General features: G+C 34.9%; 1 long non-coding RNA gene across 2 annotated transcripts in view; it reads right to left on the minus strand.

Annotated features, from left to right (window-relative positions):
- LOC144317095 (uncharacterized) overlaps positions 1–25479 on the minus strand; it is a 288856-nt gene extending 263377 nt beyond the window's left edge. Inside the window, exons 1-2 of one of the 2 annotated variants that reach the window (XR_013382980.1) lie at positions 25402–25479; positions 466–526 (exon numbers count right to left, since the gene is read on the minus strand). This is a non-coding gene — a long non-coding RNA (uncharacterized LOC144317095). Of the gene's footprint in view, positions 1–465; positions 527–13252; positions 13367–25401 lie in introns of those variants that run through there. The other variant, XR_013382979.1, reaches the window with a different exon arrangement.
- Between the last annotated feature and the right edge of the window lie 2201 nt (positions 25480–27680).

Raw genomic sequence — 27680 nt, forward strand, 5'->3', positions numbered from 1 at the left:
ATAAACCAAGGTAACCATTTCCTGGTGCATCAATGCCTTTAGTTTTACCAGGACTGACACTTTGCTTCCACAGGTATGAATGCCAATCAATGGTCTAAATTTCTCTGTGGACACACCTAAATTCTATTAAAAATTTTAGATAGCAAATTTATTTCTCATTCTTTTGATATTTTAAAGTATAATTTTCATTTTAAAATAGCTAGGTATTATCTTTAATTCTAAAATATTCAAGGATTTTGTCACAGATGAAATTTTACATACCCAAAGTATTTTGTTGTTGACAATTATGCTTCACAGAAACATTATTTTCAAATAGGATACCTTCTGCAGAGAAAAATTTAAATATAAATATTTAAGTAGTATTAGATATCCTACCCATTCTCACTAATCTTCATTTGTTAGTAATCATTAATTAATTTAACCCTTGCTCTTTTACCAAAGTTAGATAGAAAAAATCAAGCTCACCTTCATAGGAAAGACCTCATTTATCTTTCCAGTGTTTCCTGCTTTCTTTTCCCTTCCTTACCTAGAAGAATGATAGAGAAAAAAATTCATATCACAGTGTGATACTGCTGGTGTGTATGAAAAACCCTTGACAGCCTTGTTCCCATCAGCAGTTTCCCTGAGGGCCAGCTTCTAAGTCCCTCCCACTCCCGCGCTCCTCAGGTAGCTGGCTGCTAGATGTTTACTGATTAACTTGAATTAAATGTTCTCCTAGCAACCAACACTAGGATAGGATTAGATACTTTTACAAAAGACTTTTTTTCTGTTCAAGAAGCTTAAACTTTCCAACACCATAAGCAGAAACTAATAGTGTTTTAAAGCAAATCTAAATGTGATTCCTTCACATGTTTAAAAGAAATTTCAGCCAATTTCCTCTTATTGTTATCTTTACTTGGGAGAATCAGTCATTTTTTTCCATTTAAAAATTTGCAGTTAACTGCCTTTATAAGGCAGTTAAACTGGATGGCGAAGGAATACATAATATGTACTTTTTAAAAATCCACAAAGAATTCATGTAATTTTGTAATTTTCAGTGTTAGATATAGTAAACAAATAGTCTGGTTTCTTTCTTTCTTTTTTTTTTTTTTGAGGTAAAATTAATATATATCGTTATATGGTTTTCAGGTACACAACATTATAATCTGACATCGGCATACACTACAAAGCAATCATCACCACAAGTCTAGTTACCACCCATCACCATATAATTAACCCTTTCACCCACTCTACCCAGCTCTAAACCCCCTTCCTTCCAAGAAGCATCAATCTGTTCTCTGTATTTATGAATTTGTTTCAGTATTTTTTAAGATTCCACATGAGTAAAATCATATGGTGTTTGTCTTTCTCTGACTTATTTCACTTAGCAGAGTACCCTCAATGTGCATCCCTGTTATTGTAAATGGCAAGAATTCTTTCTTTATGCATGAGGAGTATTCCCGTGTGTGTGTGTCTGTGTGTGTGTGTGTGTGTGTGTGTGAAATATCTTTTCCATTTATCATTTGATGGTCTTTTAGGTTGTTTTGTATCTTGGCTATTGTAAATAATGCTGCAATTAACATAGAGGTTCCTATATATTTTCAGAGTAGTGTTTTCATGTTCTTCAGATAAGTACCCAGAAGTACAACAGCTGGATCATATGGTACATCTAGTCTTAATTTTTTTAGAAATCTCCATACCGTTTTCCATTGTGGCTGCAACAATAAACATCCTACGAACAGCGTATAACAGTTCCCTTTTCCACATCCTCTCCAATACTCGTTATTTCTTGTCTTTTGTATAATAGTCTTCTAATAGGTATGAAGTGTATTTCATTGTGGATTTGATTTGCATTCCCCTAATATTTAGTGATGTTGAACATTTTTCATGTACCTGTTGGCCATCTGTATGTCTTTGGAAAAAAGTCTATTCAAAAAAAAAAAAAAAGAAAAGAAAAAAGTCTATTCAGATCCTCTGCCCATGTTTTAATTGGGTTATTTGTTGTTTTTTTTTTAATTGTTGAGTTATGTGAGTTCTTTACATATTGTGGATATTAGTGCTTTATTGGATACATGATGTTTAAATGTCTTCTCCAATTATATGCATTGCCTTTTTGTTTTGATGATGGATTTCTTCTCTCTGCACAGAAGCTTTTTAGTTTGATGTAGTCCTTTGCTCATTTTTGCTTTTGTTTCACTTGCCTTTGGCAACAGATTCACAAACATATCACTAGACCAAACTTAAAACTCTGTCCTTTCTCCATTGCATGTTCTTAGCTCCTTTGCAGTAATTAATTGTTCGTGTGTGTGTTATTTCTAGTCTCTTGATTTTGTTCCATTGATCTGTGTGTCTGTTTCTATGTCAATGCTATACTTTTTTGTAATATAGTTTGAGAAGGTGGTACTTTGTTCTTCTTTCTCAAGATTACTTTGGCTATTTGGCATCTTCATGATTCTATACAAATTTTAGAATTATTTGTTCTTGCTCTGTGAAAAATTCAATTGGAATTTCGATAAAGATCACACTGAATCTATAGACAGTTTTGCATAGTATGGGTATTTTAACTATGCTAATTCTTCTAATCCATGAGCATGGAAAATCTTTCCATTTATTTCTTTCATCAGTGTTACAGCTTTCAAAGTACAGGTCTTTCACTTCTTGATTAAATTCATACCAATGTATTTTATTCTCTTTGATGCAGTTGTAAATGAGATTGCTTTTTAAATTCTTCTTTCCAATAGTTGGTTATTAGTGTATGGAAGCACCACAGAATTCTGTATATTTATTTTACTTACTGCAAACTTACTAAATTAATTTATTAGTTCTAATAGATTTTGGTAGACTTTAGGATTTTCTATATATAGTATCATATCATCTGCAAATAGAAACAGTCTTACTTATTCCATTCTGATTTGGATTCTTTTTCTTTCTTTTTCTTATCTTATTCTAGTAGCTAAGATTTCCAATACAATGTTGAATAAAAGTGGTCAGGGTCTTCATCCTTGTCTTGTTCCTGATCTTAGAGGAAAAGTTTTTCATTTTTCACTATTGAAAATGTTAGCTGTGAGTTGCTCATATATGGCCTTTATTATGTTGACGTATATTCCCTCTAACCATTTGAGAGTTTTTTTTATCATAAATGTATGTTGAATTTTGTCAAAGTTTTTTTCATCCTTGAAGATGATCATATGATTTTATTCCTCATTTTGTTAATGTGATATATCATGTTGATTGATATGTGAAGGTTGAATTGTTCTTGTGTCCCTGGAACACATCCCACTTGACCATGATGATGTATGATACTTTTAATGCATTGTTGAATTTGGTTTGCTAATGTTTTGTTGAGGACTTTTGCATCTATATTCATCAGTGATATTGGCCTGTACTCTTTTTCAATGAGGTCTTTGGGTTTGGTTTTAGATATCAGCGATATGCTGGCCTTGTAAAATGAGTTTGGAAGCATTCATTTTCTTCAATTTTTTGAAAGATTTTGAAAAAGACAGGTGTTAAATCTCTAAAATTTTAGTAGAATTTACCAGTGAAGTTATCTGATCTTGGTCTGTTGTTTGTTGGGAGGTTTTTGATTACTATTTCAATATCCTTGCTAGAAATTGGTCTAATCAGATTTTCCTTTGCTTCATGATTCATCTTGATAGATTATATGCTTTAGACATTTATTAATTTCTTCTAGATTGTCTAATCTATTTTTATATAATTCTTCATAGTAATTTCTTATGATCTTTTGTATTTTTGTGGTATCAGTTGTAACTTCTCTCTTATTTCTGATTTTATTTGAACACTACTACTTTTTTGTTAGTCTAAAATTTGCTAGTTTTTTTATTATTTCAAAGAATCAGCTTTTAGTTCTATTTATATTTTATCTTTTTAGTCTCTATTTTTTTTCTGGTCTTTGTTATTTCCTTCCTTCTACTAACTTTGGGCTTTGTTTATTCTTTTTCTAGTTTCTTGAAGTGGGCAGGTAGTTTATTGGGGATTTTTCTTGTTTCTTGAAGTAGGCTTATATTGCTATGAAATCCCTCCTGGAACTGATTTTGCTGTGTCCTATAGATTTTGGTATTCACATTTCTGCTCTTATTCAATTATAGGTTGTTTTTTTTTTTTAAGTTCTCCTTTGATTTCTTCATTGCCCATTGGTTATTCTATAGTATGTTTTTTATCTTTGCATTTGTGTTTTTTTCCTGTTTTTTTTCTTCTGATTAATTTCTAATTTCATACCATCTTCTTGGAAAAGATGCCTGATATTTCAACCTCGAATTTATTAAGATGAATTTTGTAGCCTAACATAAAATTGCTAAAAATGTTCCATGTGCAGTTGAGAAGAGTGTGCAGTCTACTTCTTTTGTATGGAATATTCTGTATATATCTATTAAGTTTATCTGGCCTAATGTGTCATTTAAGGGCGAGGTATCCATATTGATTTTCTCTCTTAATGACCTATCTAATAATGTAAGTTTGGTGTCAAAGTCCCCTACTGTTTTTGTATTGATGTCTATTTCTCCCTTTAGGTCCATTAGTACCTAGCGCTCCTTTGGTGGGTACATACATATTTATTTTTTTTAAAGATTTTATTTATTTATTCACGTTAGACATAGAGAGAGGGGGAGAGAGAGAGAGAGAGAGAGAGAGAGAGAGAGAGGCAGAGACACAGGCAGTGGGAGAAGCAGGCTCCATTCAGGGAGCCTGACGTGGGACTTGATCTGGAACTTCAGGATCGCTCCCTGGGCAAAAGGCAGGCGCTAAACCGCTGAGCCACCCAGGGATCCCCCAGCACATATATATTTATAAATATTCTTTATTCTTGCTGTATTTACCCCTTTATCATTATGTAATGTCCTTCTTTGTCTTTTATTACAGTCTTTGTTTTAAAGTCTATTTTCTCTGATATGAGTATAACTATACCAGCTTTCTTTTGGTGTCTATTTGCATAGAGTATTTTTTTCTATCCCTTTACTCTCAATCTCTTTGTGTTCTTGTTTCTTTGTGTGTGTGTGTGTGTGTGTGTGTTTTCTAATTTCTGACATGACTCACTTGTAGACAGCATAAAGATGGGTCTCATTTTCTTAACTATTCAGCCATTTTATGTATTTTGATTGGAGAACTTGGTCCATTTACATTTAAATAATTATTAATAGGTAAGTGCTTATTGCCATTTTGTTAATTGTTTTCTGGTCATTTTTGCAATTTCTCTCTAGTTTCTTCTTCTCTTTCTCTCTTCTGGTTCGGTGGTCTTCTTTAGTGTTAGATTCCTTTATCGCTTTCTTTTGTGTATTTACTGTAAGTTTTTGCTTTGTGGTTACTGTCAGGTTTGCACTTGATGTCTTGTGTAGATACTGGTTAGTTTTAAGTTGATAGGAACTTAAACTGAATTGAACACATTGCAAAACTTTACATTTTTACTCCCTCATCTCACATTTTATAATTTTGATGTCATATTTTACATCTTTTAATTTCATGTTTCCCTTATCATTGTTTTAATTTTATTACTTTTTGCCTTTTAACCTTTATTTCTTCTTTATAAGTGACTGATTTGCTATCCTTATTTTATCTTTATCTTTTCCAGTGAGATTTTTACTTTTGAATTTTTTTTGTTATTAATTATTGCGATTTATTTTCAGTTTGAAGAAGTCCCTTTAATACTTCTTCTAAAATTGTAAAGCCAGTTTAGTGGTGATGAATTCCTTTAGTGTTTGCTTATCTGGAAAATTCTTAATCTCCTCTTCAATTGTTTTGTTTGTTTGTTTGTTTAGTTTCAGGTGTAGAACTTAGTGATTCATCACTTACAACCTCCAGTGCTCCCCATTATAAATGCTCTCCTTAACCCATCCCCCAACCCACCTCCTCTCCATCAACCCTCATTTCATTCTCTATAGTTGAGTCTGTTTTCTAATTTGCCTCTTTTTTCTTTTCCCATATATTCATCCATTTCCTAAATTCCACATATGAGTGAAATCATATGCTATTTGTCTTCTCTGACTGACTTATTTTGCTTAGTATAATATTCTCTACCTCCATCCATGTAGTTTCCTATGGCAAGATTTCATTCTTTTTCATGGCTAGTATTCCATTGTATTGCATGGATCTTCTTTATCCTTTTGTCAGGTGACAGATATTTGGGCTCTTTCTATAATTTGGCTATTGTTGATAATTCTTCTATAAACATTGGGATACATATATCCCTTGAAAAGAGTATTTTTGTACCCTGTGGTTAAATACCTAGTACTGCAATTGCTGGATCATAGAGTAGTTCTATTTTTAAATTTTTGAGAAACCTCCATACTATTTTCCAGAGCAGCTGCACCAATTTGCATTCCCACCAACAGTGCAAGAGGGTTCTCCTTTTTCTACATCCTCACCAACACCTGTTGTTTCTTGTGCTGTTAATTTTAGCCATTCTGACTAATGTGAGGTGATATCTCCTTGTAGTTTTGATTTGTGTTACCCTGATTATGAGTGATGTTGATCATCTTTTCATGTGTCTGTTAGCCATGCAGATGTCTGCTTTGGAAAAATGTCTATTCAAGTCTTCTGCCTGTATTATTTGTTTTTTGGGTGTTGAGTTTGGTAATCTTTATGGATTTTAGATACTAACAATTTTTAGATATGTCATTTGCAAATATCTTCTCCCATTCCATAGGTTGCCTTTAGTTTGGTTTATTGTTTCCTTCCCTGTTCAATAATTTATCAGTTGCATATAACACCCAGTGCTCATCACATCATGCGTCCTCCTTAATGCTCTTTAATGCTGAATGATAACTCTGCTGGGCAGAGCATTCTTGGTTGGAAGGTTTTCCTTTCAGCACTATGAATATGTTATGCCACTCTCTTCTGGCCTATAAACTTTCTGCTAGACAATCTTCTAATAGTCTTATGGATTTTCCCTGTAATGTAACAAGTTGTTTTCTTTTGCTGCCTTTAAGCTTATGTGTATGTACTTTAATTTTTACCATTTTAATTATAATATATCTTGGTATGGATCTCTTTGAGTTCCTCTTATTCAGGACCTTTTGGATTCCTGGACCTGTATGTCTGTTCTTTTCCCGGATTTAGGAAGTTTTCAGCCATTTTATTTCTTCAAATAATTTTTTCTGCCCCCTTTTCTCTCTCTTCTTCTGGAACCCCTATAATATGAATGTTATTCTGCTTGATGTGATCTCAAAGTTATCTCCACTTTTAAAGATTATTTTCTCTTTTTGCTTCTCTGTCTGGGTGAGTTCCTTTGTTTTGTCTCTCAGCTTGTTGATCTGTTCTTCCTTTGATCCAGTCTACTGGTGAATCCTTCTGGTATATTCGTCAGTTCAGTTATTGTATTCTTCAGCTCCATAACTTCCATTTGGTACTTTCTTATATTTCTCTTTTTAGAAGTTCTCATTTCATTTATTCTTTCTTCTCTCAAGTTCTCCAAAGTTCATAAATAGACATATTTATAATCATTACTTTGAACTCTTTATCAAGTATATTGCTTATCTCTGTTTTATTAAGATATTTTTTCTGGGATTTGGTTTTGTTCTTCTATTTGGAACACATTCATCTGTCTCCTCATTTTGCCTGTTTATATATACTAGGCAAATAATCTACTTCTCCCAGTTTTGAAGGAGTGGCTTCCTATAGAAGATGTTCCATGGAGCTCAAAAGTGCTATCACCCATGGCCACAGTACCAGGCACTCAAGGGGCATCTCTTGTCTGAGTTGTGTATGCTGCCTTCTCTGATGAGCCTGAAGCTGCAGCATGGGGGTGTGAGAGGCTTTCACTCAGCTAGGCTGTGGCAGGTGGCTGTAGCACATGGAAGGATGCGACACTCAATGGGGCATACTCTTATGTGCTAACAGGTTAGAAGAAGAGTTCTAAAAAAGTATCTTCCAGCACTGGTATTAGAAAGTTAGAATGAGATTGCAAAAATGGTGCTCTGCAAAGTCTCTCCTTAGAAAAAGTTCCAGTGAGTTCTTGACTCACCAGCAGATGTTTTAAGATCAGAAAGTGGACTCTACATATGGTTTAGTTGCTTTCAAACTGGTGTTTTTACTTTGTGTCTTATAGCAAGTAAATGTGTACAGGAGCCTTCTAAGAGCACATTCTCTGTGTTTTATAGATCTCTAGATTTCCTAGATGTTATCCTGTTCGTTCTCAAAGCCAGGTATTTGGGGGGCTTATCTCTCCTATGAAGGATCTATAGGTTGAGTGTCTGATGTGTGTATATGCTCCTCACTTCTCAGGGTAAAGTTCCATACTTTCGATATCCCTCCAATTGTGGATCATTGTGCCTAAGGTGGATTTTGTTTTTGTTTGGTGAGAATGTATCACTCCAACTATTCATTTCCATGCTGTCCCTTTATTCTTTGTTGTGGAGGCTCTGTTCATCCAATTATTAGGTCTTTTTCAGAGGAAATTATTCTATGTGGAAGTATAAATTTGTTGTCCCTATAGAAGGAGGTGAGTGAAAATCTTCTGGCACCATCTTGAACCACTCTCCAAATACATCTGTTTTCTAATAGCCAAGTTAGTTATATAGAAGACAAAGTAAATTTTCCTATAAAACATTATAATTAATGTTGAGTTTTTGAACAAAAATAATATGAAACCTAAGAGTTTCAACTAAGATTTTACTAAAAAGTTAATGTACATGTGTTCTCTCTACTTCTCAAAAAATATTACTCTGTCATCAATTATGTTTAAATTCTGATAACAATTTTTAATATCAAAACATTGTTTGTTGGAAAGAGCTCATATAAGAAAATGTATAACATGTATAATAAATCTCCAATAATGTTAAATAAGCTGACCAATAGTACATGATGATTATCTCAGTAGGCCTTTGAAACAAAAGGAGATACATTAATATGCTCCACTAAGATTTTTTTTTTAAGATTTTACTTATTTATTAGAGACGGAGAGAGAGAGAGAGACAGGGAGAGACAGAGACAGAGACACAAGCAGAGGGAGAAGCAGGCTCCATGGAGGGAGCCAGACATAGGACTCGATTCCGGGTCTCCAGGATCACGCCCCGGCCGAAGGCAGCGCTAAAGTGCTAAGCCACCGGGGCTGCCCCCCACTAAGATTTTTAATCTAACAGAGAATACTAGAGTAGAAAGTAAAATATTTTAGTATGATCGATGACAGTTACTAGGGTATTAAGATTAGAAGTGACAATCTTGAAGCAATTAAATGTTTTAAAATTTAAAAACTAAGATTCAAAAATAAAAACCCACAGTTCAATAATTTGGTGAAGATAAATGAATATTTTTCCAGAGATGAGAATAAAGCAGCAAATACTTCATAAGAAAAATATACTATTAATTCATCTGTGATCGCTCTTTCACCTAAAATTTTCACCTAAAAAATTTCTGCAATTTTTCCTTTTTACTAATAGCTTTTTGTTTTCAATTTAAGTATTTCTTTAACTTCACATGTGTTTTTAAGAAATCTGAATTGTAAACACTAACCACGTATTTTAAAACTTTCATTTGAGTAGAATTTTTGAAAATCTAATTCAAATTTTCGAAACTATACCTATAGATACTATAAATTTTTAGCATCTTGATAGATCATTCAAAGCACAGCGATTTTTTACTTCCCAGGCACTAGAGATGTGGGAACCCATATTTATCAAAAATCTGCTCTATGTCAGCTACATTGCAAGGTTTTTAAATAGAATATCTCATATAATCCTTTCAAAAACAGCTGAAACAAATATTATTATTTCCAATTATAGATTCTGAGATTTAGAAATGTTAATACTTTCCCAAAATTCATAGAGTAAGGCAAAGCCAAGATGAAACTCATGAGAAAGGGATTCTGATCCCTTTTCACTCTATCAAACTGCCTTTCAATACTATGGAAGTGAAATCATCACCATTGAAGCACCTGACAATGTGTTGATGATCAAGTTTCCCAAAGTATTCACCTATACATTTCTGTACTTTAAAAATTACTATTTGCTTTTCTTTGATGGCTTATCAAAACTCCTACTCTTTTCAGGTAGCAATGGCAAAAGATTAGACTAAACAACATAGAAGTACGAATGACTAAATAATCAGATTTAAATGTTTATCTCAGGTAGAGAATAAAATAGAATTTCAGTGCATGTGTAAAAGAGAGAGATTATTTCTTATAAATTCATATATACATACATACACACACCTTTAAGGGTGCTTTCCTTCTCCATCTTTGTATAGCCCTGTGTAAGAAACACTTTGCTAATAAGATTAGAGGGATAGATGTCCTTGATATGCATGTACTGACCTATCAAAGGGTCCCAGATCAATCCTTTGGGTTAAGCCATGGGCCCTTGTTAAAACCATGGCTATATTTATAATGAATGAGAAAATGTAGAAAGAAAATAATCGGTTGTTATGCAGCTGGGTTTTGATTCCCTATTGAATTATATCTTGAGTATAACAAGATAGTTAGACAAAAGTTTTTGAAAATTTATTATTACAAATATACATGTTCAATGATGCCACCCACATTTTGAAGAGTACATCATTAGGAAATATGAGCTAAGTGTCTATTTTCAAAACATTGGTAAAAATAATGGCTAAAACTGCTACAAGAGGATGCAAAACTAAAGGATAAAATGATCTTTTATATATACTCTTTGTATAAAAAATGAAAGGCAATATTGAGAGCTAATGTTTTACAGAACTCTATATGATGCCCTTAGTAAAGGTGGAAGAGGAAAATGACACCTAGAGGGAATAAGAAAAGGAATAAAACATAACAAATATAAAATAAATTCTGGAAAGTATACCACAATAACAAGAATTTGAAAATGCTTAAGACTTTGAAGGAGAAAAATAAGTAAAGCATTGCCTTAATTGTTTATGAAAATGCAAAAAAGCAAGAGAAAAACATCCATCTGCAGTGGGCCTGAAGAGGTGGAGAACGAGCAGGTTAGAAAAAATAAATCTTTCTAAAAGACATCCTTGCCACTATCCCCAACCCATTAGTACAACTATAGATCAGAAATGCTATAAGCAAATTATACTTTGCAAAATGTTAAAAAGGTTTTTACATTAAAATATATTTTCCCTATATACTCTAATATACTGTCTATATCAAGAGCAGCTATTACCTAAGGGTGACAGTGGCTGGGAAAGTAGCCCTACCTATATATTTCCACAGAAGACATTCTCACTGAGTGAGTTTCTTGCAACTCAGAGCTATTCAATCCAGCTCAAAACAGCTCTCCACTCTGACTTCAACAGCATCTTCATTTCTCCCCTTTTACTCCTATATCATTCTCAGTTCTTCAATTCCTGCCATCATCCCTGGTACCTTCAGCTCATATGATCAATTTATCCAGCAATCTAAACTTGTGATTCTTCTGCTAATCCCACTACATCTATGCTTATAGTAATTTGAATAAACTCCTAAGCACCATCACACCCAGGGTCTGGAAATGACTCTGACTGAAGTAATAATTTCCAAAATCCTACTCTTTCATTACAATTCTGCATCCTTTTTACTTTTCCTCTACATCATTTTCACTGCACAAGGGCTTCCCCCCATCAAGGTTTCCGGTTCCATACTACCACCCTTTTCTCCCAGGTCTTGGATTCTTTATTCTATATAACTGGCTGAGACCTCAAGATGCTCCAGTTCAACCTTTCCCACCCATTCACCCCAGACACTCCACCCAAGGATTCAGCTCAACACTTTCTCCGTTTTTACACCTGAGCTGCTTGTGGAACACATTACCTTTAAAATGTATTCCCCAAAAAAATAATAAAATAAAATAAATAAAATAAAATAAAATAAAATAAAATAATAAAATAAAATAATAAAATAAAATAAAATAAAATAAAATAAAATAAAATAAAATAAAATAAAATAAAATAAAATAAAATAAATTGTATTCCCTAACTTCAACCTGGCCCGGTAGGCTTTGGTCCTCTTTCATCAGTTTCAGTTGCTTCCTTTTCTTCAGAGTGCCTATTCAAAATATTCACTGTTATCCTCAAAAGCTTTACTAATGGGTGTGCCGGTACATGTTCAATAAACAGCTCTTTGAAAAAATGGAACAACAACAACAAAAAACGTAGTCTGTAGCATTTGCTGATTTTCAAGCTGCAAGTCCTCCTAGTGTGGATCATCTCAAGGCACTATGTGCCATCACCGAACAGAGTGGGGAAGAAATGTATAGTAAACAGTGTATCTTTTGTGATATTTCTACCAGATACAAGTTTATATCTGATCTCAGACACAATAGATATAAATAACCTCAAGTGCATAGATAATAGTAAAATGTAAAAAAATAATTAGGAAGTGATAAATGTTGAATATTGCCTTTGTTTTAATGTAATTTGTTTAACTGTAAATTTATGTAATTTAGATTATAATAATGGGCGTGTTTAACAACTAGCTGGCAAAATTCCTGAAAATTTAGCAATTAGTTCTACGAGGCAGCACTAGCACATCATTGCTTCACTTGTAAATCTTCATGTCTCTTTGCCAATGACCCTGCCTCATACTTTACTGAGAAAACACTGTATGTGATTTCCTCAATTTCTTGTCCCCATATCTACAAATTTCTTTGCAATTTTACTCACTCTGACCTCATTCCCAGCTGTCTCAGAAGTGTCTTTTATTCAGCTTCAGATGGATTTTTTCACCTTATGATTTCCTCCCACTAACCTCAGAACTATGTGTTCTTGGCAATCCCTCTCTCTCCTGTATTTCTAAGTGTTCTCTCTCCTAGTTCCATCTGTATAAACATATTCAAGATTTCCCATCAATGAAATTAAAAACACCTTTTGACCCCTGACCTTATCTATGTCTACCTCTAGCCATCTGCATTTTTTATACCTGCCTATCATTATTACCAGAAATCCCATAGGAAGAATAGTGCTTATTAGCAGTTTTTATGTCCTCATTCTAGTATTTTGCTTTTTTTTAAATAAAATTTTATGACATTATTACGAAAAAAGCATGAATCACCCCCAAAATGTCAAAATTCAAAGTTTTTTTTTAAGTTCTCAGACTGCTTTTTTTTTTTTTATTCTTTCAGCATTTGATCCTGTTGTACCTTCCCTCTTAAGTTTTCTCTCTTCCTAATTGCTGCTTGGCCTTCGGCAATCTGCAAACCTATGAGAGAATGGGTAGGGCATCTTCCATGAACATCCCTACAAGAATGATCAACCTGGACCCTATGCCAGGAAGGATGGTGACCAGGATCACTAAATATTTGCTGTGATGGAGGCTGGGAGAGCTTTAGTCTTTCCAGATATAGGGAGTAGAGAAGCTCTGCCCTGTTACCTTGAGAGGAAATGACCATCTGGCAAACCAACTGGCTCCTATATCTATCTTCAGTAATTGGGTTGTTGCTGCTTATTGCATCCCAGCAGCTGGACCTGAGACCCAATGCCTAGAGAGAAGAAAAAAACACATCTAAGGGGGTTCAGAAGAATGCAGAGAATATTCAGAACCTTCAAAACAGGTGACTCCTTTTGAAATAGATTTGAGGTGGAGTGGGGGCATCTGGGTGGCTCAGTGTCTGCTTTGGCTCAGGTTGTGATCCCGGGGTCTTGGGATTGAGTCCCACATTGGGCTTCCTGCAGGGAGCCTGCTTCTCCCTCTGCCTATGTCTCTTCCTCTCTCTCTGTGTGCCTTTCAAGAATACATTTTTTAAAAAAAGATTTGAGTTGGAGTGCAAAACACAGCTCTGGGTGCCTAGATGGCTCAGTCGGTTGTGTCTGTCTTCTGCCCAGGTCATAACCTAGGTACTAGGATGGAGTACTGCATTGGGCTCCCTGCTCACTGAGGAGCCTGTGTCTCCCTCTGCTGCTCCCCCTGCTTGTGCTCTCTTGCTTTGTCTGTCAAATATATAATTTTTTTAAAAAGCACAGCTTGAATAAAAAATAACATCACTCAAAGAGATTCAAATTTAATATTTACACACACACACACACACACACACACACTGGACAAAGCATGTTTCCAAAATAACGATGATCTAAAATTAGCTCATTAGATTAATTTTCCTCCTCTAAACCCAGAAGAAGACTCAGAAGGAACAGGGATGGTGGTAGGTCCTGGAACCTAATTTAAGACTGTGAGAAACCCTGGGAAGATAAAAGGTATTTAAGATCTAGTACCAGAGTAAGCCAGTAACTTTAAATAAGTAGAGGACCACATGACACAGTTCACATGAATGGCAAACGCCAGAAAGATAACATTAAATGCTGCCCCAAACTAGAAAATAGGGTAATATTAAGTGTTGGTAGGAGGACAGATGCTGGTTTCAAGAACAATCTAGCAGTCTTTAGTGAAATCAAGTATTTAAAACCCAATGACCTATCAATCCTGCTTCTGAGTATATCAAGGCCTTAGGACATGGTTACACAGTTGTCCAGATTATGTGTCATGCAGTTCCAGTGATCATCTTTCCCACAGATGATTCAAATGTATACTAAATATGAAACATATGAAAGTACATAGTCCAAACAAATGTTAAGTTGTTAAATTAATAACTAGTTAAAAGAAAAAAATGAATGTGTAAAAAATCTTTTTATATAAATACATATAATTAATTGAAATAGATTGTTACATTCATTCTTAACAGAAAAGTGAAATACTGGGAATTCTTCATGTCAAATCTGTGTTTTCAGTAAAAGTCATCTATTGTGGCTGAAGTCTTTAAAATTGTATGGAGACAAAAAATGTTTTTAAATAGATACCTCGTTCATAAAATCATATCTTTTCTTATCTTGTTTTTTAAATTATTTTGTCTTAACCTGTCAGTGAGAATTTTTCCCCTGACCTCTCATAATTCAATATCTGGGATCCAGAAAAATGGCTGTTTCCATCTGTTTCATTCAGAGTGATCAATATTTAGTTAAGTTCATGCATAATAATGAAGATATATCTCCCAGAACGTGCTTTGTCAAATTTTGGTATATAATTTTGTCCAGGATCAGGACCTTGACAGAAGGGTATCTGCATTTTCATTTTATTTTACAAGGGATGTGGGAATGCTGACTATCTACTTTCTACTTTTTTCACCATCTTACTGCTTTGTAAAGGAAAGCATTCTGCCACAGTGAAATAGACATGTGTTTCAGAAAATTCTCCCTTTAGGCCCAAACATGGGCTAACTTCAATAAATGAAAGTGGCATAGTTTACAGAATTGGTTTCTCACTAAGTACTTGAGTTGAATCAGCTTTTTAGATGCCTTCAAATTTTTAAGGGAAGCAAAAGAAAAAGCATTCTTCCAAGCATCAAGAAAACACTTTACCACAGATAATTGTCCCATTTAATTTGCATTCCAATGCATACCAAACTGAAAAATAGCAATACTCAGAAGGCCAACCCGATGGAAGACTTCCCATCAAGTAATAAAATGATAGGTAATAAGAGGGAGGGGAAAGGGAGCTGGGAGAAATGGCTCAGTGGAGTCGATGGGTTGGTTGCAAATTTCCGAGTTCAAATTATCAGCCTTTCTTCCTGCCTCACTACTTGCTACCAGCAACTCTTCTGCCAGCAAGAGAAAAAAAAAGAAAGAAAAAAAAAAGGCAGAAAGAAAGAATTTTTTTAAAAAAATCCCAGACAGCCTAAGAAATCAGCCGACAAACCTCATTATTGATGGCGTCAGGTGGTAAATCAATGCCAGAGGAAAATCAATGTTAAAAATATTTTTTAGTGGTGCATACAGATGAAGGGCCTCAGCAGCATTTCTTGATGGAAACCACAAAAGTCTGCAGCCACCCCCGAGTCACCACTTCATAGGAGGCAAGAAATTATCTGGTGCTTTAGGGATACTAATTTGCCCCATATGATTTCCTGTGTTGTAGTATGTGTAACTGTTTTCTGTGAAAGGAACAGAAAACAAAAGAGATGGAGAGTCCACAGACAGTAAGATGTAATTTCTCAGTAGTGGTTTCCTTTTTAGGATACTTATTACATATATGGCTATTTAATAAGTTTAAAGATTGGAAATTTTAAGAGTTGGAAAGCATGCCCAAATTGAACAGCATGTCAGTTTTTCATTTGAAGAGAGTATATGAAAATAATTTTCATTGCATGGAAAGATAAAGCTCTAAAAATAATTCCATATCAAAGGATGCCTTTTAAGGAATGGGAAAACGATAGTGAAGCAATTTAGAAGAATCATCTTGATTTATAACCTATAGTACCAAAATACCCCTATACTACATAACAATTTTCTTTCTAAATCATAGACCAGCTGAGATCAGAGCACTCTTCCAGCCCGAAACTCATGGATCTTATGAAAAAGTCATAAGACTAAGATTAATCCTGGGTGAACTGGGGAGCTGGTGAAAGGGTAACACTAAAGTCAGGCTTACTCTGGTGCTAATGAAGCTTAGTTTAGACCCTCATTTATACAGTTATCTTCCAAGGTTCTGAGAGGAGCACTAAAATTTTATATATATAAAATTATGAAGTGATTTTCCTAAAGAGGGTCTCCCAAAGTTATAAACTTCAGGAGCCATAAAATTTGGACTTGCTCTTAGCTGCTACCCACTTGAAGTCTACAGAGATGGATATGTTCCTTAGTAGACAGAGGAGTACCTATTAATTGTATACTTATAGGGGAGAAAAACTATCTTCTTGAAATAGATTATATGACTTTCACCAAGGAGAGAGAATGCAGAACCTCCCTTCAAGGGAAAAATAGTACAGAACTCCTAACAAGATTTTATTTGCCCTCTTAGAAGAAATGAAGTACAGTGTAACAGGTATTATTGTGGGTAATTTATAAACCACGTATATTTTTATTTGCAATAATATTATTTAAAAAATCATATTATACATAGCTTCTTTCCACATACTGATTTGCAGTGAAATTCCAAAGTTGTCTTTAAGGTTGTGATGAGCCAGGAAGCCTTTGTCCTTCCCAGAGACAATCTCAGATGAACAAGACTAGAAAAGGCAGTGATAGAAACTTAAAGCAGGAAAATAAGCTGATCAAGTCCACATGTAGGTAAGAAGACAGAAATGAAGAGATGAAGTAAGATCAGAGTGGCTAAAAACTTTAAAGCCAACAGGCATACTTTTTTCTAGTGCCTCATAGTCAAATCAACCCATCATGAAACCCTATTGGCTCTTACTCTAAAATATTTCCAGATCATTTTCTTTTGTCCCCTTTTCCACCACTACCACCCAAGCCATTATTCTTTCTTGTCTGATTGTTCAGCTATCTCCTGACTATCCTCCCTAATTCTATCCTTCACCTCTCCCACACTCCTGCTTATTCTCTGCATAGCAGTCAAGAGTGATCCTTTTAAAATAGAAGTCAGATCACATCATTTTCTTCTGCTCAGACTAAAATGTAATTCTAAAAATAGCCCACAAGGTCCTTGATAATCTGCATTTCTTACCTCACTCTTCTATCATCTTTCTATCTTATTTTTTACTTCTTTCTCCCTTGATTACTCTGCTCCAGCAATACTGGCCTTGCTTCACCCTTAACATATCAGGCACACTTCTACCTCAAGGCCTTCCTACTTGCTGTTCTCTCTAGATATCACATGGGTCATTTCCTTCTTTTTTTCAGGTTTGGCTCACATGTTATCTTTTAACCAACACCTACTTTGGCCATCATATCTAAAATGACAGGTTTCCCTTCAACATTGTTTATTTCTCTGGATTTATTTTTCACATTAGCATTTATTACCCTTGAGAACTGTATATTTTATTTTATTTTTGCTCATTGTCTGCTACTTCACACTACATGTGAGGACTATATGGGAAAAGCATTTTGTCTTTTGCTTATTGCTCAATTCCCAGTGCCTAGAATGGGTCAGGCACTTAGTAACCATTCAATAAGTACTCCTTGAAGGAATGAATACATTAATGAGTGATTGAGCAGAACAATTCATGTGGGACTCTCAATTAGCTTCCTACTGTCCTTAATATAACTTAAACTCTTTTGCAAAACATTGAAAGTCCTTCCAAATGCATTCTCAACTGATTTTTCCAGACTCATTACTTACCATTCCCCCTGTATACTCTGCCAACCATTCAGGAAAAACTACCTATCCATTATATCTTTAACACTCCAGGTACTTTCATGCCTCATTCTCCTGTTCACACTGTGCTATCTCCTTGGAAAGTCTCTTTTTATCTTTTCTTCATTCTTTCCTTAGCTAATTCCTGTACATCTCTAGAGACCTAATTCCAATGCCTTTTTCCTCTGTGTAGTCGTCTGTGACTCTCCTAGACAAAATTAATTAATCCCTGCACAGTGCTTCCAGAGTAGATTTTCTGTGTCTCTTTTAAAACAATCAAATTATATCACAGTTATTTATAACCTCAGCATGAAATACAGTGTCTGACACATAATAAATATTTGCTGAATAAATCAATATCTAAGAGCTCTATCCTTCTAGGCCCAAAATATCAGTTTAATCCATAGTGTTTTGCCACTGATTTCTTACCCATCTGGCTATAACCATATTACTTTCATGGTTATTGATAATTAATATCCATTAAGCACCTGTCACATGCCTGACACTGTTTCAAACATTTTACAAATAATATTTTATGTCATTATCATAAGTGCTTTCTTTACAAGTCCTGCTGAGGAAACTGAGTCATCATAGGGTTGAGAAAAGTTGAAGAAACTGAGACATTATATAGTTAAAGGTCTGCTTCCTGAAAATGTGCTCTTATCTGTGAAGCCAAAGCCTCTCCCAGAGAAATGGTTTATCCTGAAAGTCTGTGCTAAGTAAGGAACTACTCAAATATACAACATCTTTCACTTTCTGAGTGTCATTAGTAGAGCATATCTTCACAAGGCATATAAACCTCATTAGATTAAAGAATATTAGACTAAATCATGGTCCGTTGACAATATTTGAGCGATACTCCAAAATGTGTATAAATTCAGGAAGATTTATGGAATTAACCAATGAAGCACTAGATATTTTAATAAATGATAAGAGAATGGAAAAAAGTGTTACCCTGTAAGTAGAAATTTTCATACAAGTAATTCTCCCTCCTACACAAAAAGAATTAGCTCCAAAGTTAGAGTGAGGATTTATCAGTGTACTCATCCAAGCCTCTTACTATCCATCATCACTTAGCTGCCCTCATTGATCTTAAGTAACCTTTTAAAGAGAAAGTTAAAAAATGAAACCCATACATGAAAAGGACTGATGTATTTGTGAGGGACTACTCCTACAAGGGAGTTGTAGAATAAAAGGGGAACTTATCACTTATATTTAATATTTCCATAACACTCCTAGTTTTTTCTTTTTAACACTCCTAGTTTTTAATACCATTTTAAGAAGCAGCAAAATCAGATTTTAAAAAGTTAGTTGGGAATTCTACTTTCCAGTTTGCCATGGACTAAAATTATCTCTCTATCCAAACAACAAATATAAAGTTGATCAAACTGAAAAATCAGTCTCCCAAAATTGGAGAGACAGAGATGAATCACAACCTATTAGAGCAAAAACCTCTGCAGAACACAGTACCAGGACAGGAAAACCTAAACTTTAAATTGACAAATTGCTGTAAACTCAGTGTGAATAAGCCTGAGAGTTCAAAACTCCGAGGGGATCTAATCCTAAGAAAGCCCCCCAACTTTGTGAGTTTTACCTCTAGGAAGTCTACTAGGTCCTTATAGTAAATATTAGAGAAAACTCCTCTTTACTTTCTGGCATGGGGAAGGAAAATGAATCATTTTGAAATATGTCAGAGTATTCTGTTCTTCACAAGGCCCACTCTCAAAATAAAATAAATGAAATGAAATGAAATGAAATGAAATGAAATGAAATGAAATAAAATAAAATAAAATAAAATAAAATAAAATAAATAAAAACCTGTTTCCTAAGATCACAAATTATTGGGATTTTTTTTTCCCCAGAGCCTAATCAACCTGGGCAAAGGGAAATGCCCAACTCCAGCCCATTTTAGCCAACCTGTCTCACCTAATGGTACAGGAAAACTGAGAAGCACTTATGAAGTTCGCAGGCCAAAGACATAGGCTCACTAATCATAGAACTGTGGAACATTTTACCAACACATTACTAAAGGTCTATTTATTGAAGTTCCTTTACATTAAGGCATAATAAAAGGCAAAAAACCCATGTAGTTTGAAAAGACAGATCAAACATCATAAATGACTCAGATATGGCAGGGGTATAAGACACAGATTGGAAATTAAAACAGGTATGATTAGTATGTTTAAAGATCTTAATGGATAAAGTAGAGAGCATGCAAGAATAGATAGGCAATGTAAGCAGAAAGATGGAAATTATAAAAAAGAATTTAAAAAGAAATGTTAGAGATAAAAAAACACTATAACAGAAATGAAGAATAACTTTGATGAGCTCCATTGTAGACTATACATGGAGAAAAAAGAATCTCTAATCTTAAGGATATTTCTTTTTTTATATAAATTTATTTTTTATTGGTATTCAATTTGCCAACATATAGAATAACACCCAGTGCTCATCCCATCAAGTGCCCCTCTCAGTGCCCGTCACCCAGTCACCCCCACACCCCGCCCACCTCCCCTTCCCCCACCCCTAGTTCGTTTCCCAGAGTTAGGAGTCTTAAGGATATTTCAATAGAGACATCCAAGACTGAAAAGTAAGGAGAAAAAAGAATGAAAAAAGAACAGAATATCCAAGGACTGTAGAACAACCTTAAAATATGTAACATGCACATATTGAGAATCCGACATGGAGAATAAAGAGGAAAGGAACAGAAGAAATATCTGAGGCAATAATTACTGAGATTTTCCCCCAGATTAAATGTTAGACACCGAACTATAGAAATGGGAAGCTCACAGAACATCAAGAGGATAAATGCCGAAGAAATTTCACATAGACACATAATAACAAACTCCAGGAACTCAAAAATTAAAAAATACTTGAAAGAAGCAGAAGACTAAGCCACCTTACCTACAGAGAAGCTAAGATAAGAATTGTATGTGGCTTCACCTCAGAAACTATGCAAGCAAGGAGAATGAAATATCTAAAGTGTTGAGAGAAAAGACAATCCCACCAACCTACAATTCTGTACTCTAGGAAATTATCTTTCAAAAGTGAAGGATAAATATTTTCTAAGACAAACGAAAATTGAGAAAATTATTGCCAATAGATCTGCCTTGCAAGAAATGTAAAAAAAAAAAAAAACAGTTCTTCAGAGAGAAGGAAAACTATAACTTATACGTCAGAAACTTAAAAAAAAAAGATTGTAAAGAAAGGAAGAGCATCAGAGAAGGAATAAATGAAAGTAAAATAAAAGCACTTATTTCTCAAGTCCTTAACTGTTTTAACAGATAAATTTTGTTTAATAAAAGCAACAATGTGTTTCCATGTGTGCATGTATATAGCTAAATATACTGTGTATATTGACCATTAACCAACACAAGGGTTAGAGGTACCAACCTCTATGCATTCAAAATTCCATGTGTAACTTTTGACTCCTCAAAAACTTAACTAATAACTTATTATTGACTAGAAGACTTACCAATAACAAAAAGTTATTTAACATGCATTTTGCATGTGACAAGTGTTATATACTGTATTCTTACAGTAAATAGGCTAGAGAGAAGAAAATACTATTTAAAAATACCTAAGTAAGAGAAAAAAACACTTACAGTACTGTACTGTAAAACGTCCAAGTATAAGCAGCCTCCTGTGTTCAAACCTATGTTGTTCAAGGGTCAACCGTGTGTGTGTGTGTGTGTGTGTGTGTGTATGTCTGTATACACAACACATACATACTACATATGATATAGTATTATTTGAGAGTGAATGTGGATTATTTGTAAAGGTATGCTACAAACTGTAAGTGAACCACCAAAAAAAGTTTTTAAAAAAGTACAACTGATTGTCTGAAAAGGAGAGAAAATTTAATCATTTCAAATGCTTATTTAAAAGCACGAAAGTCAGAAAAAGAATAGAAGACAAAAATAGGAGGAAAGAACAAGGGCAACAAATAAAAAGTAGTAACAAAATATGTAGATATTATTCCAACTATATCTACTACCACTCTAAAGTTCAATGGTCTAAATACACTAATGAAGGACAAAATATTCAGAATGGATCTAAAAACTATATCCAATGATATATTTTCTATAGGAAACCCACTTTATTTATTTATTTATTTATTTATTTATTTATTTATTTATTTATTTTTATTGTTCAATTTGCCAACATATAGCATATCACCCAGTGCTCATCCCATCAAGTGCCCCCCTAGAAAACCACTTTAAATGTAGAAACATATCTATTTCAAGTAAATGAATGGAGATACGCTAATTTTACCACTAATCAAAAGAACGCAGGTATAGTTACATTACCTTCTGACCAAACAAAGATTTCAGAGCAAAAATAAAAGTTATCAGAGATAAAGAGGAGCATTAAATAATGATAACAGGGGGTCAACAGTAAAGACATAATAATCTTAAACATTTATGTCTCAAAATATGTGAGAGCTTCAAAATGCATGAGACAAAAACTGACAGAATTTTAAGGAGAAATAAATGAATTCACTATCATGGCTGGAGACTTTAACACCTTTCTATCACTTCTAAATCACACAGGGGTCAAAGAAGATCAAGATAAATTACTAAATATTGAGAACCAAATGAACATGAAAATACAACCTATCAAAATTTGTCGGATGCAGTGAAAACAGAATTTAAAGGGAAAGTCATAGCATGAATGCATATATTAGAAAAGTACTAAGATCTAAAATCAACACTAAGCTTCCAATTTAGGAAACTAAAAAAAGAAGAGCAAATTAATTCTCAAAAAGGAATAAGAAAAAAATAAAAATTAGAATAAATTAATAAAATTGAAAAGAAGAAATCAATGGAGAAAATCAATAAAACCAAAAGTTGGTAAAATCAATAATTTAATTTTGGATAACCTCTAGCCAGGATAACCAGGAAAAAGAGAAGAAACAAATTACGAGTATCAGAAAGGAAAGGGAGCTATGACTATTGATCCTATTATATTAAAAGAATAATAAAGGAATATTATGAACAACTCTATGTTCAAATTCAAAAACCAAAATGAAATTAGACCCATTCTTTGAAAGACACAATCTGCCAAAACCCACACAGGAAGAAATAACAAAGTGAATAGGCCTAAATTAGTTAAAGAAATTGAATCAATAATCAATAGCCTTCCCAAACAGAAATCATGAGGCCCAGATGGGTCCACTGGTGAATTCTACAAAGATATTAAAGAAGAAATTATACTGATTCCCTACAATCTCTTCCAGAAGAAAAAACAAAGAGAATACTTTTAACTCATTCTATGAGGCTAGCATTACTCTAATGACAGAATTAGAGAATGACATTACAAGGAAAGAAAACCACAAACTGTATTATTTGTGAGCACAGATACAAATTCCTCACAAAATATTGACAAATCAAATTCAGTAATGTATAATGAGAATTATATACCACAACCAAGCTGGATTTATCCCAGGCATGCAAGCCTGAATCAACATTCAACAATCAATTCATGTATTCCATCACATCAACAAGCTAAAGAAGAGGGTGTCTCAGTTGGTTAAACATTTGCCTTAGGCTCAGGTGATCCCAGAGTCCTGGGATAAAGCCCGCATCAGCTCTCTGATTAGCAGGGATCCTGCTTCTTCCCCTCCTGCTCCTCTTGCTTGTGCTCTCACTCTCTCTCTTGTCAAATAGATGATAGATAGATAGATAGATAGATAGATAATAAATTATTTAAAAGAAAACAAGCTAAAGAAGAAAAATCACATGATAAGATCAACAGATACAGAAAAAGAATTTGACAAAGTGCAATACGCATTCATGATAAAAACTTTCAGCAAACTAGAAACAGAGGGAAGCTTTTTCAATTTGATAATATCTACAAGAAACCTACAGCTAAAAAACAAACAAAACAAAACAAAAAACCTACAGCTAACAAAATACTTAGTGGTGAGAAATTCAAAGCTTTCCCATTAAGATCAGAAATAGGACAAGGATGTTCTTTCTCAAAACTCCTTTTCAATATCAGGACTGGAGGTACTAGTTGATACAATAAGATGAGAAAAGGAAATAAAAGGTATACCAATTGAAAAGGCTGAAATAAAACTGTGTATTTTTACAGATGATATGATCTCTATGTAGAAAATCTGGAACAATTAAGAAAAGACCTGGAAGTAAAGAGTTATAATAGCAAGATTGTAGGATACAAAAGTCATTTTCTTTCTTCTATACCAGCAATGAACAAGTGAGATTTGAAATTGAAAACACAATACCATTTATATTAGCAACCCTCAAAATAAAATATTTAGGTATAAATCTAACAGAATCTGTACAAGACCTATTTATGGAAAACTACAGAATTCTGATGAAAGAAATTGAAGTAACTAAACAATGGAGCAAAATTCCATGTTCATGAAGATTGACTACAGGCAAGATGCCAGTTCTTTCTAACTTGATCTACAGATTCAACAATTCCAATTAAAATCCGGGAAAGTTATTTGGTGGAAATCAACAAACTAATTCTAAATTTTATGGGCAGATAAAAACCCAGAATGGACAATACAACATTGAAGGACAAGAACTAAGCCAGAAGACTGATACTACCTAACTTCAAAACTTACTATAAGCCTTCAGTAATTAAGACAGTGTTTTATCAAATGAAAGAACAGACAAATAGATTAATGGCACTGCATGAAGAGCCCAGTAATAGACCCACATAAGTACAGTCAACTTTACGAAGGAGAAAAGGCAGTACAATGACAGTCTGAGCAAAGACAGTCTTTTGAACAATGGTGCTGGAACAATGAGAAATCCACATGTAAAAAATTGAGTCTAAAAATAGACCTATACCTTTTACAAAAATTAAACTCAAGTTGGATCATAGACCTATTGTAAAATGTAAAACTACAAAATTCCTACAACAGGAGAAAACCTCAATAACCTCAGGTTTGGTGATGATTTTAGATACAGCACTAAAGGAATGATCCGTGAAAGAAGGAACTGATAAGCTTGACCTAATTAGATTTAAAACTTCTACTTTGGAATATGCACTATCAACGGAATAAGAAGACAAGCCACAGATTGGGAAAAAAACATTTGTAAAGCACATTTCTGATAAAGGACTGTTACGCAAAATATACAAATGGCCCTTAAAATTCAACAATAAGAAAACAACCAACCTGACTTAAAAATGTGTCAGACCTGAATAGACACCTACCAAAGAAGGTAATACTGATGGCAAATAAACATATGAAAACATTTTCCACATTACATGTATTTAAACAATGATCTACTACTACGCATCTATTAGAATGGCCAAAATATAAAGCGTCAACAATATCAAATGCTAATGTAGATACGGAGCAACAGAAATTTTTATTCATTGCTGATGGGAATGTAAAATAATACAGCCACTAAGGAAGACATTTTGGAAACGTCTTACAAAATTAGATCTGATCTTACCATATGATCCTCGAGGAGGACAAGGACTGGAGGCCAGCCATCACGATTAAGCAGATCTTGTTAGGAATGCAGGAGCTGGGGATCCCTGGGTGGCGCAGTGGTTTGGCGCCTGCCTTTGGCCCAGGGCACGATCCTGGAGACCTGGGATCGAATCCCACATCAGGCTCCCGGTGCATGGAGCCTGCTTCTCCCTCTGCCTGTGTCTCTGCCTCTCTCTCTCTCTCTCTCTCTGTGACTATCATAAATAAATAAAATAAAATAAAATTAAAAAAAAAAAAAAAAAGGAATGCAGGAGCTGCTACATGAACCACACATCCAGGACCCAGCTCAAGCAGAGGCCTACACGATTCACTGCCAAAACAGAGTGGAGTAGAGAAGAGGGTTCGAGCACCAGCCAAGAAGTTCGCACCTTCATAAGTGGCAACCGCGCGGCAGCGTAAGAAGGAAGGGACTGGTTTGGCAAGAGCTTGTCTACAACGTTTTTGCAAATCTAACGTTGCTCTGTGCAACTACTATCACCTGGGAGGGTGGGCGGGGGCCACGGTCCATTTCCGCCACTGGCACGCGGTCCGCGACTCGCTGAGCTGCCCGGTTTTTCATGCAGGGTCTCTTCCTTCAGTCTTTTGTATTTTTCATCGTCGTGTAAAACTTGCTTTTATTTTAATGTTGAGGTCAGTATTTCAACTGCTGCAAAATCATAAACTTCTATACTTCGATGAGCCCCGAGGAGCTCGTTTCCCTTGCTCGCGGATGCAGACGTGCTTCCCACCCACGTGCAGAGCTGCGCAGCCCCTGCCGGCCCCTCCCGCCTCACTCCTCGCCCCCGCAGACCCCGGGTTGTGGTGCTTCTGAGCCTCAGGTCCGGAGGCAGCCGGCGTCTCATTCCCGCATCACTTCCTTTGTGTTTATATGACAGACTGAATCGTGTGCTTCATTTAGTGATGTGGTTTGATAGCTGAATTGGCCAGAGTTGCGCACCTGATACATCATTTCTGAGTTCACCATTTTTTCCCCCAAGATCTTATTTATTTATTGGAGAGAGAGAGAGAGAGAGAGCGTGCAAGCACGTAAGCTGGCAGAGGAGCAGAGGGAGAGGAGAAGCGGGCTCCCCTCTGAGCAGGGAGCCGAAACGGGGCTTGATCCCAGGACCCTGGGATCATGGCCTGAGCCAAAGGCAGGCAGACGTTCAACCAACTGAGCCATCTAGGTGCCCCTGACATCACCATTTTAATGTTTATTTTGTATTGTCAGAATGGATCTGTTTGAGACCCATCTTATTACCTTGTACAAAGTCCATATAAAAAGCATCCTCAAAAAATGGCTGTTTATTTTTAATGTATTTGGTGACTTTAATCATGACTGAAAATAAAAGTAATATAAATATGAATATAATATGAATTATGAAGGAATAGCATCCATATTTTTCTTCTAAGGATTGTGAAGGGAAATTGGACCTTAGGCTTTATATACCCTGTCTAAAAAAAAAAAAAAAAGGGGGGGGGGAATGCCTGGGTGGCACAGCGGTTTGGCACCTGCCTTTGGCCCTGGAGACCCAGGATCGAGTCCCGCGTCGGGCTCCCGGTGCATGGAACCTGCTTCTCCCTCTGTCTCTGCCTCTCTCTCTCTCTCTTTCTCTCTGTGACTATCATAAATTAAAAAAAAAAATTAAATCTCACCTAGCTAGCCTTAACCGACCATTCCCCGGGGCAGATGACCACAAAAGAGACGTATACACGTGCTATCCAAAGCACTTTGCACAAAGCTTGGAGCAGAGAATAGACCCAATTCGATCCTTGCAAACTGAAATAGAGGAAGGTTAGATCAAAAAGAAGAAAAAAAAAAAAGGAAAAAAAAAAAAAGCATGATATTGTGCTTTTTGAATAAAAGCATGAATTGCGGTCCTCGGCATTTACCCAAAGAAGTTGAAAACTTATGTCCACACAAAAACCTGCATATAGATGTTTATAGCAGCTTTATCTGTTATTGCTAAAACCGGAGGCAACCATGATGTCCTTAAGCAGGTAAGCGTGTATATAATTGAGGTACATCCAGACAATGGAATATTATTCAGTGCTAAAAAAGGAATGAGCTATATCAAGCCAAAAAAAGATACAGAAGAAACCTGAATACATATTGCTAAGTGAAAGAGGTCAATTTGAAAATGCAAATACTTTATGATTCCAACTATATGACACATCCTGGAAAAGGCACAACTTCAGAGACAGTAAAATGATGTTGGGGAAGGTCATTGAAAAGACATGATTGCCAGTTGACTCTCA

This window comes from Canis aureus, chromosome 7 (genome assembly GCF_053574225.1).
Source record: "Canis aureus isolate CA01 chromosome 7, VMU_Caureus_v.1.0, whole genome shotgun sequence".
Taxonomy (NCBI): Eukaryota; Metazoa; Chordata; class Mammalia; order Carnivora; family Canidae; genus Canis; species Canis aureus.